Source organism: Aedes albopictus, chromosome 1, assembly GCF_035046485.1.
Source record: "Aedes albopictus strain Foshan chromosome 1, AalbF5, whole genome shotgun sequence".
Classification (NCBI taxonomy): Eukaryota; Metazoa; Arthropoda; class Insecta; order Diptera; family Culicidae; genus Aedes; species Aedes albopictus.
Window position 1 is genome coordinate 145,193,273 of NC_085136.1, and position 18,212 is coordinate 145,211,484.

The 18,212-nt window shown below is 47.7% G+C and overlaps 1 long non-coding RNA gene across 1 annotated transcript in view; it reads right to left on the reverse strand.

The window, feature by feature from the left end:
- LOC134285204 (uncharacterized) overlaps window positions 1–18,212 on the reverse strand; it is a 476,414-nt gene that overhangs the window by 181,077 nt on the left and 277,125 nt on the right. The window lies entirely within an intron of this gene.

The following is an 18,212-nucleotide window of genomic DNA, read 5'->3' on the forward strand; positions in this document are numbered from 1 at the left end:
CGGCAGTGGCCAGTCAATGCTTTGACATATTTGTTAGATAGTTTGCCGCCCCTAGAGATGGCTCAGTACAATACAATTAGGTTTGACGACATGACTCCAAACTATTACAGTATTGTTTGTGATGAGTGGCAACCCAGGTGTCAATCTGAAGCTTTACCCAACACTTGGATACCGGAATAGCTGACTCAGGGCCAATGAAGTCATGTGATGCTCCAGTGCGAGCTAACTCATCAGCCAATTCATTTCCAGCGATGGAAGAATGGCCAGGTACCCATACAAGGTGAACAGCGTTTTCTGAATTCAGCTACTCGATTTGAGTTCGACAAGCGATAACTATCTTCGACCTGGAGTTGGCCGAAGCAAGTGCTTTAATAGCAGCCTGGCTATCTGAACAGAAGTATATTGTTTTGCCCACTACGTGCTGCTGAAGTGCTGATTGCACTCCGCACATAAGAGCAAAGATTTCGGCCTGAAAAACGGTGCAGTGTCTACCAATTGAGTAAGACTGATGCAGCTTTAGCTCACGAGAATAAACACCAGCACCTGCTCGACCTTCGAGAAGGGAGTCATCAGTGTAACATACGATGCCGTCTGAAATACTTCTCTCCAGATAACCAGATGTCCACCCTTCCCGGAAGGGAAATTCGTGGAAAATGTCCTATATGGAAAATTACAAGCAATTGTAAGATCACTTGGAGCAAGAACAACTTTGTCCCAATTCACCAAACGTGGAAACAACGAGGTGTGTGTTGAACTGCGGTTCACAGGAGTTTCCTCTAGTAAACCGAGTACCCATAGACGGTAAGTGCTTCTTGTTTGAGATGAATGTGTAGTGGGGCAACGTCAAAGAGCACTTCGAGCGCTGCCGTAGGAGTTGAAGAGAACGCTCCAGACATCGCCATTAAGCACATCCTTTAGAGATGGAACAATTTTGATTGGACCGTTCTCACTTCGCCCTTTTGCCACCACACAAGATATCCCTAAGCCAATATTGGCCGAACAACAGTTGTGTAAATCCATTTGATATACTTGGGTTTAAGACCCCAGGTTGTACCAAAGGTTCGCCGGCATTGCCCGAAGGCCATACAAGCTTTCTTGATTCTGAACTCAACATGAGGCGCCCAGGAAAGCTTGGAATCAAGGATGACTCCAACGTACTTTACCTGTTCAGTCACATTGATTTCAGAATCAAAGAGACGTAAAGGTCGAGCACCATTACGATTTCGCTTTTCCGTGAAAACAACAATAGATGCTTTACTCGGATTTACCGAAAGGCCATATTGGCGACACCAACCATCAACTACCTGAAGAGCGTTTTGCATCAGGTCGAAAAGGGTGCTGATGCACATACCGACTAACAATGTTAGGTAGTCGTCGGCAAAACCATAAGTAGGAAAACCGCTATTATTGAGTTGCCTCAATAGCGTATCTGCTACGAGATTCCACAAATATGGTGATATAACTCCCCCTAGGGGGCATCCACAAACACTCAATTTCCTAATCGCCGCTTGACACAATGTCGAGAAGAGCTGTCGGTTTTTGTGCATTTGGTGAATCCAATTGGAAATCATAGGTGATATGCGATGACCCCGTGCGGCTTCCAATATGGCATCGAAAGGCACGATGTCAAAGGCACCCTCGATATCCAAGAAAACATCCAAGCAGGATTTCTTTTGAGCGAATGCCTTCTTGATATCGTAAACAACTTTGTGTAAAAGAGTCACAGTGGACTGTCTAGATTGGTAAGCATGTTGGTTCACATGAAGAGGCACGTTGGCCAGATGAACATCACGGATGTGATGATCCACAATGCGTTCTAAGCATTTCAGAAGAAAAGAGGTCAAACTGATAGGTCTGAAACTCTTTGCTTCTTCATACGACGCACGGCCCACTTTCGGAATAAACTTCACAGTAATATCCCGCCAGGATTTGAGAATATACCCTGTAGCAAAACAGCAAACAAGTATTTTTTTCAAAACATGTTTGAAATAATCAAATCCCTTCTGAAGCAAAATAGGATAAATCCCATCTGCCCCAGAAGATTTGATGGAGCAAAGCTATTAAGTGCCCATTCAATCGATTCTAAAGTTATGATACTCCGAGCCGAAGCCAAGGAATCGTAACTACAAGAAAAGACATCAGGTTCATCCGAAGATGTAATATCCACACATCCAGGGAATTGTGTGCTGAATAAGCATTCCAGAACTTCCTCATCAGAGGAAGTGAAATCACCATTTGGCAAACGAAGTTCGTTCGCTTGAGAATCCTTAGATTTTGCAAGGATTTTGTTCAATCGACTGGCTTCACTCAGACTGGAAACATTTGTACAAAGGCCTGCCGGATCGTTCAGCAGACAGAATAGCTTTCTGGTAGGTCTTGCGAGCCGATTTGAAAGCCTCCGATCCAGCCGAACGTCGTTTATTCCAACTCTTTCTACATTGTTTCCTGAGCTTCGCCAGATCAAAGTTCCACCAAGAGGTTCCTCTTGTGGTTTTCACAGGCCGCAGAGGGCAAACTTCTTCAAAAGCTTCCGTGATGAAGGCCGTTGTAGTATCAACGGCACTATCTAAATTACTTGGAGTGTAAATTGATAGTGAGTATCCATGAAATTTGGCTGCAATCAAATCGGTAAAGAGATCCCAATTGGTTGACCGGGGATTCCGCAAAGCTTGCGAAGTAACATTCACATGTTCAAACAAGATGTAGCGATGGTCAGATAAAGATTCTTCATTTGACACATGCCAATTGGTCAGCTCGTGACTGATTCTGCTAGAGCAAAGCGTTATGTCTAACACTTCCTCTCTACCAGATACCATGAAGGTTGGGCGGTTGCCTATGTTAAGTAATGCAAGATCTGTACTACTTAAGTATTCCATCAAACTGGAGCCTCTCAAATTGATGTCTGAGCTGCCCCAGATTATATGGTGAGCATTAGCATCACTACCAACAATTAGCAGAAGGCCTTTTGAAGTGCAATATGCAATGACTTGCGTGAAAGCATCCGTAGGGGATGGTTCAGCATGCGGTAAATAAACCGAACAATAAACGTATTTCCTGTTGAGGTTTCCAACAGATACATCGATTGTGATAGCACATACATCTCTAGTAGTTAGTTCAGAGATGAGTGTAGCAACGATTGCGTTGTTGACAAGCACACATGCTCGAGGCATAACACGTGAGTTTGCCATTTCATTTTTACTGAAAGTAGCAAACACCGGATTCAAAAGTAAGGTTCTTGGACTAACGCCACCTGGGCTGTACCATTTTGCATAAGTCTACAAAGATTGATCGTTGCTGTTCTTTTGTGCTGAAGATTGATCTGAGCTATCCTAACCGTAGCCACTACCCAAACTAGGTAAGATTAAACTCTTCGCAACAGCAGCACAACAAAGAACAGCAACAATAAAACCAAATCGGTATCGATTGGAAAACGCCAAAGGCGAGGATACACAGAATACACTGTGTAAATCGCATAATGCGAAATTATATAGGTGAAAATTTAAACTAATTAATAATATCTTCATAATCCCGCCCTTATTCAGCCTCAAGTATGAGATTGAAGAGGGCAGCTGATTGTCTCGGAGAAACACAAGGTCCGCCGCGCTATTGCTCCGGTTAGCACAGTAAGGGCAAATACTGTGGAGGGTGCCCTGGTACTCCACAGGCTCCGTTTGCGATTAGATTTTTATAAGACCCCCCCTAACCATTTATTCCTAGGCACGGTAAGCGTAAAGCCGCATAACACCTTGAATAAGGGGTCACCTGATTAGTGGACTCCTACCACTTGAACAGGCGGTCCGTAGTGCTATTCTTAGCCAGTTGAACTAACCGCTACCGACACTACACAGCTATCTAGGCTGATCGGGAAAAGAAGTTAATACAGTGGTGTTTCGGTTTTATCACTAGTCGTTTTCATCACTACTCGCCCAAATTCACGGTTTTCTATTTGATTTTATCACGATTTTCGTTTAATTTTTATCACACTTGTTCTAAAACATTCCGAAATCAATATAAAACCAATACAGCATGGGCCAGTCCACCAAAGCTGTTAAAAAAATGTGAACTACGACTCATATATTTTGCAGCTGAACGATTTTAAATAAAAAAAAAATACATTATTTTTCTCGTTTCACCAAATTCACGGTTTCGTTTATATCGAAAAACCACTGTATTGGTGATCAACTTCATACGGGCCCGAAAAGCCGACGAAGTTTCAGGGGGCCTCAATGCATTCCAAGGCTTTTCATCGCATTTCACGATGTTAAGATACGCTTCAGAGCGTTCACAAGCACTCAGGTGAGCTCTAAAGGTTTTCCCTTAACAAGCTGCCTTAAAAAGCGTTTCAGTGCGTTTGCTTCAGGAGTTTTTAGAGGGTTCTAGGAGGGATTCTGAAGCGTTTCATGGGGTTTCAGTGTATGTCACGGTTCAACACGTTTCAGGGGGCTTTTACGGCGCTTCGAAGGCTTTCAGCTGAGCTTCTCGGTTTCATGGGCTTTCAAGACGTTCCAGATTGATTATGCTTGTAAGTCATCGGAACTACAGCGTAATCAATCTGGAACGTCTTGATGACCTGAAGAGAGTGTAAAAAGATTTTGGAACAGAAGAACGCCACGAGGACGGTAATGCTGCAGCATGGGTCTCGACAGAACGTGGAACTATATAAAAGAACTCGGAAACAGCAGACCTGGCTTTTTCGCGGTATGCGAACAAATGGATTTACTCTTGCTTTCACAAGAAACACGGAAATTCTACCAGAAGCTCATCGAATCCTGCAAAGGCTTCGTGCTGTGAGTCGAAAGGGGCTGTCAATTTATTACGTAAGCGAATTTTCAAGATTTTTCCGCCTCCACCCTCCTTTGTAAGATTTGTTGTATGAAAAACCAAATATTTTTGTATGGCGCGTAAGATTTCTCAAACCTTTCCTCCCCCATAAACCCTTATGTAATCAATGGATAGCCCCAAAGCAGGAATAAGAACGGGAGTATCTATCTTGATGGACGGACGTGAAGTGATCGAAAGGTGAAAGCAGCTGGGAAACGTGATATTCTCGGCCTTTGCAGTCTTAAAGAGCAGCGAGAACGATATTCTCTCGTCATCCGACGGTTTCGGTAATATATATTACCTTTTTCAAGGATTCTAAAATTTTGAAAAATTAATTTGCAGTTCATGATTTCTGACTTACCCTATTGCTTACAGAGGTTACGTTCTCTTGTACATGTATAGTAATGCTCTACATCGGATAGTCTAGGTACATGGTTTTCGAGATAGCGCCCGTTGCGGCTGTGGACATTATAACATCTTAAATATTGTTTTGTCTGGTTCTAGCTATTTCCTACTTACTGCATATGTCGCGAAATTTTTGCGAGCTACTGTATCGTGGGAGGCTTTTTGCTATAAAAATCTAGCTTTTTGGCTCGCGTTTTATGCTATAATCGCACTGTTTTATCGCAGCACTACATCGATCACCTGAATAGTGCGGACATGGGTGCCAAGGTACCGGAAGGAACGAAGAGCCAATTCCCACGTTGTGGGATATTAAGTATGCTATCAAGCAGCTCGAGAAAAATAAGTCAGCAGATAAGAATGGTATCGGGGCGGAAGTCATCAAGATGGGACCGGAAAGGTATGAAAGGTAACAAGCTGAACGCGAGAACTTACGAGCGGTCGCAATTATGAGTGCCTCCTACAAAGTGCAATCCAAGATCCTTAATAACTTTCCCCAAACGCATCCACTTTGGGTGAAAGATAACGGAATTCTTTCCCCCAAAGTGAATGCGTTTGGGAAAGTTATGAAGCCGGTTTCGTTGATGGCCGCTCGACAACGGACCAGATCTTCATCGTGCGGCAAACCCTTCAAAAATTCCGTGAGTACCAGGTTGACTTCAAGGCGGCCTACAATTTATTGCTATAATATTTTGAACGGTGGCAGAGCTTTGTGCTACGGTTGGATTCTCGAAGGATAAAATTGAATGTATATAGTTTTGCTCAGAGACAGTGCGTGTGTGTGCCATTGTACTTATCCCAAATTTCTACGATAGCAAGAAACAACTCCAACGTTAACTTCAACTGTTTTCAACGTTACTGTACAAATACTCATTTATCTACAAGTATATAGAACGTAAAAATACGTCTCGAAACATAGCTTTTCCTGATGCATAAACATCGAAACCTGATTTTCCACCGGTGTGGTACATGCCTCCCATCCCGATCGAAGGTCACAAATGACGCAAATCGAGAAATTGCGTACAGGTCGTAAATAGCCGCATTCCGGAAAGTGACACCACGAAAAACCGATTGCCGATTTCTTTTTTTTTTCTTCCATAAAGGATACTGCCGCATACGAACAATGGTATGGTAGGTATGTTCACGTGGAACCAACTCGATACGTGCCAGCAGTTTGCGCGTTCTTTCAATTCTGTTACTGACTGCATGTTGGCGGCAGTTGATTTAAATATTTTACGCGATACTAAAATCCTCATTTTTGTTTCTCCGGGAACTGCGGATGAGGTTGTGGTTACGTTGCAATTGGTTTATTTCAACAAATAAAGTTTTTATTTCTCTAGTAAATTCAATTTGATTTGTTTTTGAGAGGAACAACAATTTGTAGAGTCTAATTTGTATTCCAAATTTAAAGCAAATGATCCCGAACCTTTAACATTGTCCCAATTTTCCTTGTTAAAAGCTGTTAAAAGCATATTAATGCTCCAAAAAGTCCCAAGGACAGTCCCACACAGAGCCATCGACCCAGGACATTGATTGATGTCAGCTCATTGATGACGAATTTATCGGCCATTCCATCGCATCGGCTGGTTTGTGTTCCACCCAAAAAGAAACCGCAACAAAAACTAACGCTCTCCGGCGGCCGGTCTTCCAGTTCAATTAGAGGTAATCAATTTTCTTCGGAAGCAAAACACCAAGGAACCCCATGCCGCGGGATCCGGAGCTCGTCAATTAATTTCCGTAAAGCAGTAGTGGTCCCCATCCCACACTCCCAGTGCCAAATCAATTCCGTCAGGCTCTAGCCGAGCCGACTGACCTACCGACCGACCGAGACCGAGACTTGATGACTGATGCGCACAGACCGAGTTACAACGTCCCCTCCGTAGCAGCCTCAGAGTGGTGACGACGACGACGATGTTGTTGTCGGTTCGCAGAAGTTCGCAAACATCAAAGTTCAAGTGCGGGAGACTAAGCCATTTAATTTAGATGATTAAAGGACCACTCCGATGATTTCGGTGCGGTTCGGTGCGGTGGTGGCAGTCGTCGTCGTGGGCTTTTGTCCAACCATTCCGCCTAAGCTGCGTCAATTCCGGAGCTAATGAAAAAGAAAAGTGCGTAGGACCTAACATGTATACAATGGCGAAGGACGATGGTGGCGACGGTGGCGATGACGGCAACGGTTGCCATGTAGGTTGGCGGTTCTCATCCATTGCCGAACACACATGCCACCACAACACACACGGGCCATCAACTTTCCCGCGCACTGACTGACTTTTGTGTGGTGCTGGAGGTGGTGACCGGAGTGGCACTTGTTGGTTGTGACCCAGTCGATTGTGGTTCCATCGTTCTCATCCATGAGGCACACACCTTGGCGATGACGATGAAGTTTCTCCTCTGGTGTTCCATTGGGACCGATTCAATCACGTAACGTGGTGTGTGCTTTGTCAGTTAGTGGATAACGATACGGTTTCCTGAACAAAGGAAATAACCCATAAAAAATGTTGTTTCAACTTCATTTATGTTTGTTCGACATACCTGGTTTACTAGGTAAGGTGAATCGATAACATGAAGTCTTATTCTTTTAGGTGAGGCGCCTCAGCTGAAACGGAGTCTGAGTTGTTTAAGAGCTTCAGAATGTAAGTCGATTTTATTTACAAAAACATCTATATTGTAAGAAAACTTGGCGTTCACTTGGCTGAAAACTCCATGTTCTTGGAGTTTGTTCAATTCGGAGTTCAAATGGATTGCGGTGTGCTATATTAAATACATTACATGGCAGTTACACCACATCATTCATAAAGTTATGGGCCCAGTGGAAAGGAAGGGATTCCACAGCCGACAGGACTCAATTTTGAAAATTGCAGTATTTGATTGATTTGGCTATATTATAGAGACTTTCAGCCCTTGGCGTCTGGAGTACTTCGGTCAAACTGTTTCTGGATGGGGCAGAAGTCCCGTCGGTATTAGTGGAACGTTCCAACAGTCTGGATGGCTGCAACATGGCAAATCGACAAGAAGCGTCCAACACAACTCTGGTCCTCACACATTCCTACCTCATACTTTCATGGGTCAATCGATGACATAGACCGCCAGCTAAGAGTTGTGTGCTAAGCTGGTAGTGCAGCCTACGTACTGTTGTCTTTCTGCCTACAGCTAGATTGAGAAGATACGTCCTAGGCGTCTGTTCAGCAAGATGATGTCGCTCAAACAGCGTCCATTCTGGCATACAGCGGTGCGAAGTCTCCGTTAAGGAGAAGCGAGGTGGTAGGAGCGTGGGAGCTCCGATCCATTCCCTAGCACGCCAGCCGGTGGAGACACTGGGCGGAACGTGGTTGATAAGGGCCATCAACCAAAAGAGAGAAGGACTGCCCGTAACCGAGGTGGCTGTGCAGCAGCTTGGCAAGATCATCGGCTTTGCGTTCAAGAAGTCCAACATTAGTAAGGACCTGAAAATGGCCCTGTTGCGACTTCGTAAGTCGATGGACAATGCCAAGCAGGGTCACGTGAGACTCGTGAAAACTGCAGCAGCGGCGGTACTGGTGGAAGTAAAGGTTACGAAGTCTACTCAGACGGAGGAGGCCTTCGCTTTCGCAGGAAGTCCAAAAAGTGTGGCGTATGCGACTGCTCGTGATAAGCACTCGCAGAAGCGGGTGAGGCAGCCGTCAGGTGAGGAGCTGTCTAGCGGTGACCGCTAGGCTAGGAAGATGCTAATCCTGAAGGTCGGCAGTACTGCCGGCAAGTCGGACCCCAGCTAGGCGTCCCGGAAACCTGTGAAGGGTGGGCCTGAAAAGGCTGGCCCGTTCCGGATGGAACGGAACAGGGGGTTGCGACCATTGTTAAACCCTCATTAACCACTGGATGAACCAATGGGAGGACAAACACCCCCCCCCCCATCCCCCTTCTCCCACGGACAAAAGTCGAGCGGAAGAAGAAAAAGCCGAAGAACAGGGACGTCAAACCGAGAAGGCGTACAAGACTAGGTGCCATGGATGAGAAAGGTAGCGTGCTCATCATCAAGACCGTACAGTCCATGTACTCGGACGTCTTGAAGACGATGCGAAGTGACGCCAAGCTTGTGGATATGGGAGTCGACGTGCACAATATCAGACGTATTCGTGCGGGCGAGATGATCCTGGAGCTGAAGTGCGACAAGAAACGCAAGGGCATCGCCTAAAAAAAGTTTGGCGGAAGAGGTCCTTTTTTTTCCTTCTAAACCATAGGGGGATAATCTGCAAACAGACACCGTAACAGGAAGGTTAGGATAGTGTGGGGCTGAGGCCGTCATCTACTACAATAGTAGAAGCCAGGACTACTCTCCCCTCGACCCACTAAAACACATTCCTATGGTCGCCAAACCCTACGTCTCTCCGGAACCACCAAGAAGGTATTGCTTCAAAGAGGGGCTAGTGCATATTGCACCCTCAAGGTTAGCTGCGTAGCCTGCAGCAACGAACATCGATGACTCGCTTTGGAGAGTCCATCACGGTAACATGCTGGCGCTTAGCCAGTTTCCCGAGTGGTCCTCACCACACCCTCCCACGTCATCGGAAGGCGGGTAGGGTCAACCCCGCATGCGCCCTACTGCTGAGCGGACATCAAGAACTGATGCCCACATGCAACCCGATATGACCTGCCCGTAAGGAAGGGTATCACTACCCTTCAGGCCCTATCAGATGCAATAATAATCAGATGCATCCGTAGGTTGCAGACAGCAGGGTCTCACCTACCCCGACCCTTGCCGGGGACCCCTTTCCAACCACGGGCTCGGATCCAACCCAGTAGACCGACGCCACGACAGCACCGCTACCGGGACTTCCTCTCCGCGGCCACTTAATCGCTGTAAGGGTCGATCTCGACCGCAGGGTACCGGTATGACCTACGAAGCCGACTTCGAACCCCTGGACCACCTCTTGTACTGCATCTGGACTAGCCATTCTCCGAGTCCACGCGCCACCTCCTTTGTAGCTCCCAGACGATATGGGTAATAGCCGTTGAAACGGCCTTCCAGCCAAACTCATCCCTACACATCCTCTGGACCAAATTGTCCGGAGTTGTGTCCTCCCCGCATGTGGCAAGTATGCGGTCACGCATTGTGCGAAAACGCGGGCACACGAACAAAACGTGTTCCGCCGTTTCCTCTAAACCATTGCACACTGGGCATTCGGAAGAATCCACATGCCCGAAACGGTGTAGATACTGTCGGAAGCAACCATGACCTGTAAGGACCTGTGTCAGGTGGAATGTAACTTCCCCATGGCGCCTATTAATCCAACTATCTACCCTCGGTATCAACCTATGGGTCCACCTTCCTTTGGTGGAACTGTCCCACGCGCGCTGCCATTCGACCATAGAGCCCATCCTGGCAGTCCTGCGTATGCCTCTTGTGCCGCGCATTTCGAAGCACTCCATGTCCTCACTGATAAGAATGCTGATAGGCACCATACTAGTAATGACGCAGAGAGCGTCGTGTGACACGGTACGGTACGCGCTCGCAACCCGCAGGCACATAAGCCTGTAAGTACTTTCCAGCTTCCGTCGGTAGCATTCAGTACTTAACGCGGTGCCCCACGCCGGGCCGCCATATCTAAGTATGGACGTAGCAACACTAGCCAGAAGCTTGCGCTTAGGGGCTGTCCATAAACCACGTGGTCATGAAGGGGGGGGGGGGGGGGGGGGGTTCGGCCAATGACCATTTTGTATGAACAAATAAAAAAAATTGTATGGACTAATGACCACGCGGGGGGGGGGGGGGGGGGTGGTTTGAAAAGTCCAAAAAAATGACCACGTGGTTTATGGACAGCCCCTTACTGGCGTACACCGCAGAGCTATTGGACATCATCCGGGACAGCTACGCAATAGCTGTCGAGGCTCTTTTACAGGCATAATCGACGTGGCTACCAAAGGTAAGCTTATCGTCGATTATCACGCCCAAGTGTTTGACAGAGCGCTTAGACATGATACCCAAGCAACACACATGTTATAATAGAGTTACGACAGCGCAAGTTTTGGTTGTATAGAAGTTTATTTTACGTAATTCTAACAATGCGTTGAAAAAACGTAAAATAAACTTCTATACAACCAAAACTTGCGCTGTCGTAACTTTTATATAACATGTGTGTTGCTTGGGTAGTGCACTCTCCTACACTGATTTCCGTCTGCTGCGCCGATTGCATGTTGTTAACAACCGTCACCTCTGTCTTGTGGTGAGCCAGCTCCAGTTTCCTGGACCGCATCCACAACCTTGATCGAGTGGTTGGCAGTCAACTTTACCTCATCGATCGTTTCACCGTAGACTTCGAGCGTAATATCGTCGGCAAATCGGACAATCACCACTCCCACTGGGTACTCTAACCTCAACACCTCGTCGTACATGACATTCCATAACACCGGACCCAGGATGGAACCTTGCGGGACTCCTGAGATTATGAGAAAGCACTTCCGACCCACCTCCGTGTCGTAAACTAGTACGCGATTCTGAAAGTAGCTTCCGAGAATCTTGTACAAGTACTCCGGTATCCCCAGACGCAGGAGCGCATCGGCAATAGCAGCCCAACTGGCGCTATTAAATGCATTCCTTACATCCAGAGTCACTACCCCGCAGAAGCGAATTCCCCTCCTCTTGGGCTCAAGTGCTTTCTCGGTGGTTTTTGTAACCGACAAGATAGCGTCTACGGTAGACCTCCCCGTCCGGAAGCCATACTGGTTGCTCGAAAGACCATTTACGCCCTCAGTGAACCGCAACATTCTATTGAGGATGATCTCTTCGAGCACCTTCACCGCCGTGTCAATCAAGCATATTGGTCTATATGCCGACGGGTCTCCGGGTGGTTTCCCCGCCTTGGGCAATAGTACCAGGCTCTGCCTCTTTCAAGCTTCTGGGAAAACTCCCTCGTCCAGGCATTTCTGCATAGCAGACCTGAACATCTCGGGTGCCTCTGCAATAGCTATTTTTAAGGCCAGGTTCGGAATTCCGTCCGGACCTGGGGCCTTACCTACGCTAAGGGACTTAGCTATCCCCGCAAGTTCCACATCGGTGACCCTCTCCTAATCGCCAGCCCCAGTCCCCAGCTGTCCTACGAAAGGAGGCCAAGAACTAGGATCATGACGCGGAAAAAGTCCTCCAATGATCCCCTCCAACATCTCTGGAGATTGCTCTGTAGGAGCCATCACACCTCTCGTCTTGGCCATAACGATCCTGTAGGCGTCACCCCACGGGTTCGTATTGGCACTCTGACAGAGACCCTCGAAGCAGGCCTTTTTGCTTGCTCTTATCTCGGTCTTGAGCGCGGCTGTTGCAGCGGCGAACACCACCCGCCGTTCGTTTTGCTCTTCCTCTGATCGTGCTCGCTGCATCCGCCGCCGCCGCCTAGCCCGTAGGCAGGCGCGGCGCAGGTCCGCAATCGCGTCGGTCCACCAGTAAGCCGGTGGCCTCCCATTTCTAGGGTGGACTCGCCTAGGCATGGTCGCATCACACTCGTGAGAGCACCGCTACCAGCTCGTCGCCGTCTAAACCGATTAAGTTTCGCTCACGGCGGAGCGCTTCCCTAAATACCTCTTCGTCGAAGTATGATGTCTTCCACCTACGAGGGCTTGGCCTTGGCCTAGCCGCCTCTTCTTCTATCCGCTGTCTGCTGTTGTTGTAGTCGATACTGTAGCGAACCGCCAGGTGGTCGCTGCGAGTGAGTCCTTGGCGAAGGGGTAGAGGTGAGGGCTCTCACACAAGAAGCGACTCTGAAGTTGAAAAATCTAGACGAGGTCACCAAAGTGGAAGAGCTTGTCACGCCACAGCGGCAACAGTTCGAAGTCCAGGTGGCCACCGCAGCCACTATGCAGCGGAAGAGGGCTGGCAGGGACACAGGTAGCTTCGGTTCGGCTACCTGTGGTGGACGTTAAAAAGTCCGTTAAAGTAGGGAGGATCAAGGCGTATATCATCTGACATTATACGAGCCACCAGAGGTTTGTTTCCGGTGTCTGGAACCAGGACACAAGACATGGGAAAGGCCCTAACAGGAGCAAATTTTGAAGGAGATGGGGCGCCGACCTTGTCCAGGAGTGGGTGTCTACTGCCTATGAGGGCTTTGTGGTCGTCTAAGCAAACAGGGTCTTCTTCTGTAGCTGTTATGCGCCTCCGCGGTGGCCGATCGAGCAGTTCCTGCAGATGCTGGACTGTTTGACGACTGTGCTAACAGGGCGGAGGCCAGTGGTAATAGCGTTCAATGCCTGGGTCGTGGAATGGGGAAGCCGTTTCACGAACCAGCGGGGTATGATCTAGCTAGAGATACTGGCCATACTAGATGTCGACCTGGCTAAAGTCGGTACCAAGAGTATCTTTAGTCGGAACGGTGCGGAGTCGATTCTTGACGCTACTTTCTGTAGTCCTGGCCTAACAAGTAGTTCGAACTGGAGGGTAGACGATAGCCATACTCACAGCGATCAGCTGGCGGTTTGTTACAGTATCAACTACACCAACAGCAGGCAACGGGTAAAGGAAGAGGCGACTAGGCCAAGAACAAGCCCTTGTAGGTGGAAGGCATCATACTGCGATGCAGGGGTATTTAAGGAAGCGCTCCGCCGTGAACGAAACCTACTTGGTTTAGACGGCGGCGAGCTGGTAGCGGTGCTCTCGCGAGCGTGCGATGGGACCATGCCTAGGCAAGTCCACCCTAGCAATGGAAGACCACCAGCTTACTGGTGACCTCAAGCGATTGCGAACCTGTGCCTACGAGCTAGGCGGCGGATGCAGCGAGCACGATCTGAGGATGAGCGAAACGAACGATGGGTGGTGTTCACCGCTGCAAAAGCCACGCTGAAGACCGAGATAAGGGCGTGCAAAAAGGCCTGCTTCGATGGTCTCTGTCAGAGTGCCAATGCGAATCCGTGGGGTGATACTTATAGGATCGTGATGGCTAAGACGAGAGGTGTAACGGCTCCTACAGAGCAATCTCCAGGGATGTTGGAGGGGCGAGGAGCTTTTCCACGTCATGGCCATAGTCCTTGGCGTCCTTTCGTAGGACAGCCGAGGACTGGGGCTAGTGATCAGGAGAAGGTCACCGATGTGGAACTTGCGGTGATAGCAAAGTCCCTTAGCGTAGGTAAGGGCCCCAGGTCCGGACAGAGTTCAGAACCTGGCCTTAAAAGTAGTTATTGCAAAGGCTCCCAAGATGTTCAGGTCTGCTATGCAGAAATGCCTGGCCAAGGGAGTTTTCCCAGAGGTTTGGAAGCCGCAGAGCCTGGTTCTATTGCCAAAAGCGGGGAAAACCACCCGGAGATCCGTCGGCATAGAAACAAATATTCTTGATCGACACAGCGGGGAAGATGCTCGAAAAGATCTTCCTCAATATAATGTTTTGGCATACCGAGGGTGCGCACGGTCTCTAGTAGCCAGTACGGCTTCTGGAAGGGGAGGTCGACCGTTGACGCTATTCTGTCGGTTACAAAAACCGCCGAGATAGCACTCCAGCATAAGAGAAAGAGGATCAGCTACTGTGCAGCAGTGATTCTGGATGTAAGGAACGCGTTCAATAGCGCCAGCTGACCGGCTATTGCCGATGCGCTCCTACGTCTGGGATACCCGGGTAACAGTACAAGCTTCTCAGAAGTTACTTCCCGAATCGAGTACTAGTTTATGACACGGATGTGGGTCGGCAGTGCATAACCTCAGAAGTCCCACAAGGTCTCATCCTGTGTCTGGTGTTATGGAATGTCATGTACGACGAGGTGTTGAGGTTAGCGTTCCCAGTGGGGTTAGAGATTGTCGGTTTTGCTGACGACGTTACGCTGCAGGTCTACGGTGAATCGACCGAAGAAGTGGAATTGATTACTGACCACTCGATCGCGGTTGTGGAGGAGTGGATGAGACCCAGGAAACTGGAGTTGGCTCATCACAAAAGTGAAATGGTGGTTGTGAACAACCGGAAGTCAGAGCAGCAAGTAGTGATCAGTGTAGGCGATTGATCTATCACTTCGAAGTGCTCCGTCAAACACTTGGGGCTGATGAGCGACGATAAGTTTACCTTCGGTAGCCACGTTAAAAAAATCGCTAATTTCAACCTGCTCTGTACAACATAAACTTTCCGGATTGCCATCGATCAGCATTTATCCAGCAACATGCCACAAAAACATCAATATCAGCTTTCATTGCCAGTCAACCGCAAACACAAAACAAACACATTTCCAGTGGAAAACAAATGATTCATAAATTGTGTCTGGCGGATAGACAGTACAAAACTTCTCCCACCCTACCACTCACTCACATCTTCGCAAGACTCAAAAACCATCATCCTGAACTGGTGAAATGGCAGAGTGACTCTCATGTCGAAAAACAACTCTGCTTGAACCACACCTACGCACGTACAAAGAGACACACATACACGCATACCAGCAGCTCAAAAACTCGCACCCCGGCCGACACACACGCCAACATTCCACCATGTAGGTAGGTACAATTTATGGAAGTAGCCGGAGAAATATTAATCAAATTTATTTGTTTATTTATCATTCACATTTCACCGGATTCCTGTGTGCTCCGTTTCCGTCACTCTCGGAGCAGGACGACGACGGCTACACACGCCGACTGAAGTGAGCTTCATTTCGTCCTTAGGGCTGGCTTATGCTACATGAGGCTCAAACCAACAACAGGCAGAAAATCGAACACATGCTATCATATAGGCACCTATCTGCTCCAGTTTCAGCCGGAGAGTGTGGGGTGGGTGTCGATCGACTTAAAATACTGGACGGAGTGGGAAGTACCAGTGAATTTGAAATTAAATTTTCATATTAGTCGAGAAAAGCGAGTGGGACGAGGTTTTATAGACATTTGAGAGTATAGATTGGTGGATAATAGTCCCAAGTAGTCGCAGTGGTAAATGCGCGGGTATTCCAGAAGACCGTGCCGAGAGTGGCGGGTCCAATTCCTAGTTGTTCTAGGAACTTGTCATAATGGAAATCCCTTTGACTTCCTTGAGCATAGCGCGACGTCGTGCTAGTCACACAGACATACACGTGTAACTTCATCATTGGCAGAGGAAGCTCTCAATAGTGCTAATTGAATACTGAAGCTCAAAATCAGGTTTTGTCCTAGTTGGGACGATACGTCAAACAGAAGAAGAACCGCACGATAACTTGAGATATTCTCTGTATTCTGTAATCCCGTCTGTGTCAACCTTTTTATATCAGTACGATACAGACAAATCATCACAAAAATGCCTTGTAGACTACTTTAGCATGTCCGATAATTTTCTCTGGAAGTCCCCAACACTGTAAACCCCCCACCTCCCGAATGTTAGATCTAGATAACACATATGAGTTCGTTTTCACTTATTCGGAAGTTTTGACCAAAATGGTTTCCTTGGAGGTAATTTGGGTTCCGAAACCCATTAATAATTATCGTTTGACCTAATGCTACCAATGGCACAGCTTTAAGCTCACCTCATAGAAAGAGATCGACCAGCACCAAAACTCCACATTAGATTAGAAAAGATCCATATTTCGGAAACCGATACCAATTTGTACCGAAAACTCCGCACTCCCTTGTGTCTGCCTGTGTGCAGCATCAACCAGCCACACATCGGCACATTTCGCCCTTTTTCCCGGTGAAATGGCACTGTCACTGACAGTACACATTTGATATGATGAATATGTGTAAAATAAATAAATTGCCTCCGAACCTCCCATCCCAGGTTCACAGAGTTAACCGGATGGTAGTGGTCCTTTCCGCTCCGGGCACACCGGTTGGTCGAAGCCGTTGTCGTCGTCGTCGCTTCAGCCAGCACACGGCATAGAGATACTGACGATGCAGAATTATTGAACCCTCGAGGGAATACCCTCGTGCCGGGGATTGCCGACGTTTCTCGTGTGTCGTCGCCCACCACCGTCGTGATACCGGGGCGCTGGCTGGCTGAATTTGAGCGATAGACAACAGAGACGAGCAGCCATCAGCGCGCGCTGGTTGATGAATTGTTTGCCCACCTCCCGCCCTTTTTGTGACTGTGCGGATTTCGTTACGTACGCACTTTTGGGTCCTTACGGGATTCCGGACCAGCAGCACGGCCGGCGGCGGCGGCGCCTTCGGCGGCCGGGGTCAGATAGGGAGTGTCAAACTCAGATACATCATTTCGGTGGGGCTCCTGGATCGGGTAAGCCTGGGTCTCATTGTGTGCACCGACTGGTGAGGGATGCCCTTTATTTTTCAAACATCGGCGACCCAATTCCAGCGCAGTGATGCTTGCAGAGCTCCCTGTTGTTGTTTTGCCGCTGTTGTTGCTGAGGTGGAGCCTAGCGTCGCGCGCTTGGCAATACGGGTAATATGTTGTCATTCCACAAACTATTTGCTTTCCATTTGTCGTGCGGACCGTGGAATTTCTGGAGAAATGTGCTTTTGGCGTTCCGATTCGAAAGAGGTCAATCCCACATATTGGTTAGGGTGGAATAGGGTGGAGTGGATGACATACATCAATATGACAAATTCGTTAACAAAATTATGTTTGCTTTGGAGCCGAGTTTCCTACTCTATTGATTTATTAGACGGTATCGTGTGCTAAATTGGAATAAGGTAGGAAGCAAGAAAAGTTTGAGTAACAGAGAAGCCATTCCAACTTGTGCTAAGCATTGACTACGAAGAAAAACATCTTGGTCGGATTTCATGAAGTTGTACCTTGATTATTGAACATCATTCATCGCAAAACGATATTTTTTTCAGCCATGTTCCTGGTTCTGGAATATAGTATGCAGTAGATCAATGATATTGTACCACCTAGTAAGAGTACACTAGAGAAGTGACCAGCCCAATTAATGGTTTGATACACATTACATACTTACCGTGCCTAGGATTCGTAAGCTGCGAACACATGGTTAATGAAACTTAATCCCTATCGAAACATTTGCAGTATGTGGGCGCCTCGTAGTGATCGAAGTAACTGCAGTGTTCCCAACTAGAAGTTTTATTATTATTGAGTTCCCCAATCCTGTTCAACTATAACAATTTACGAATACCC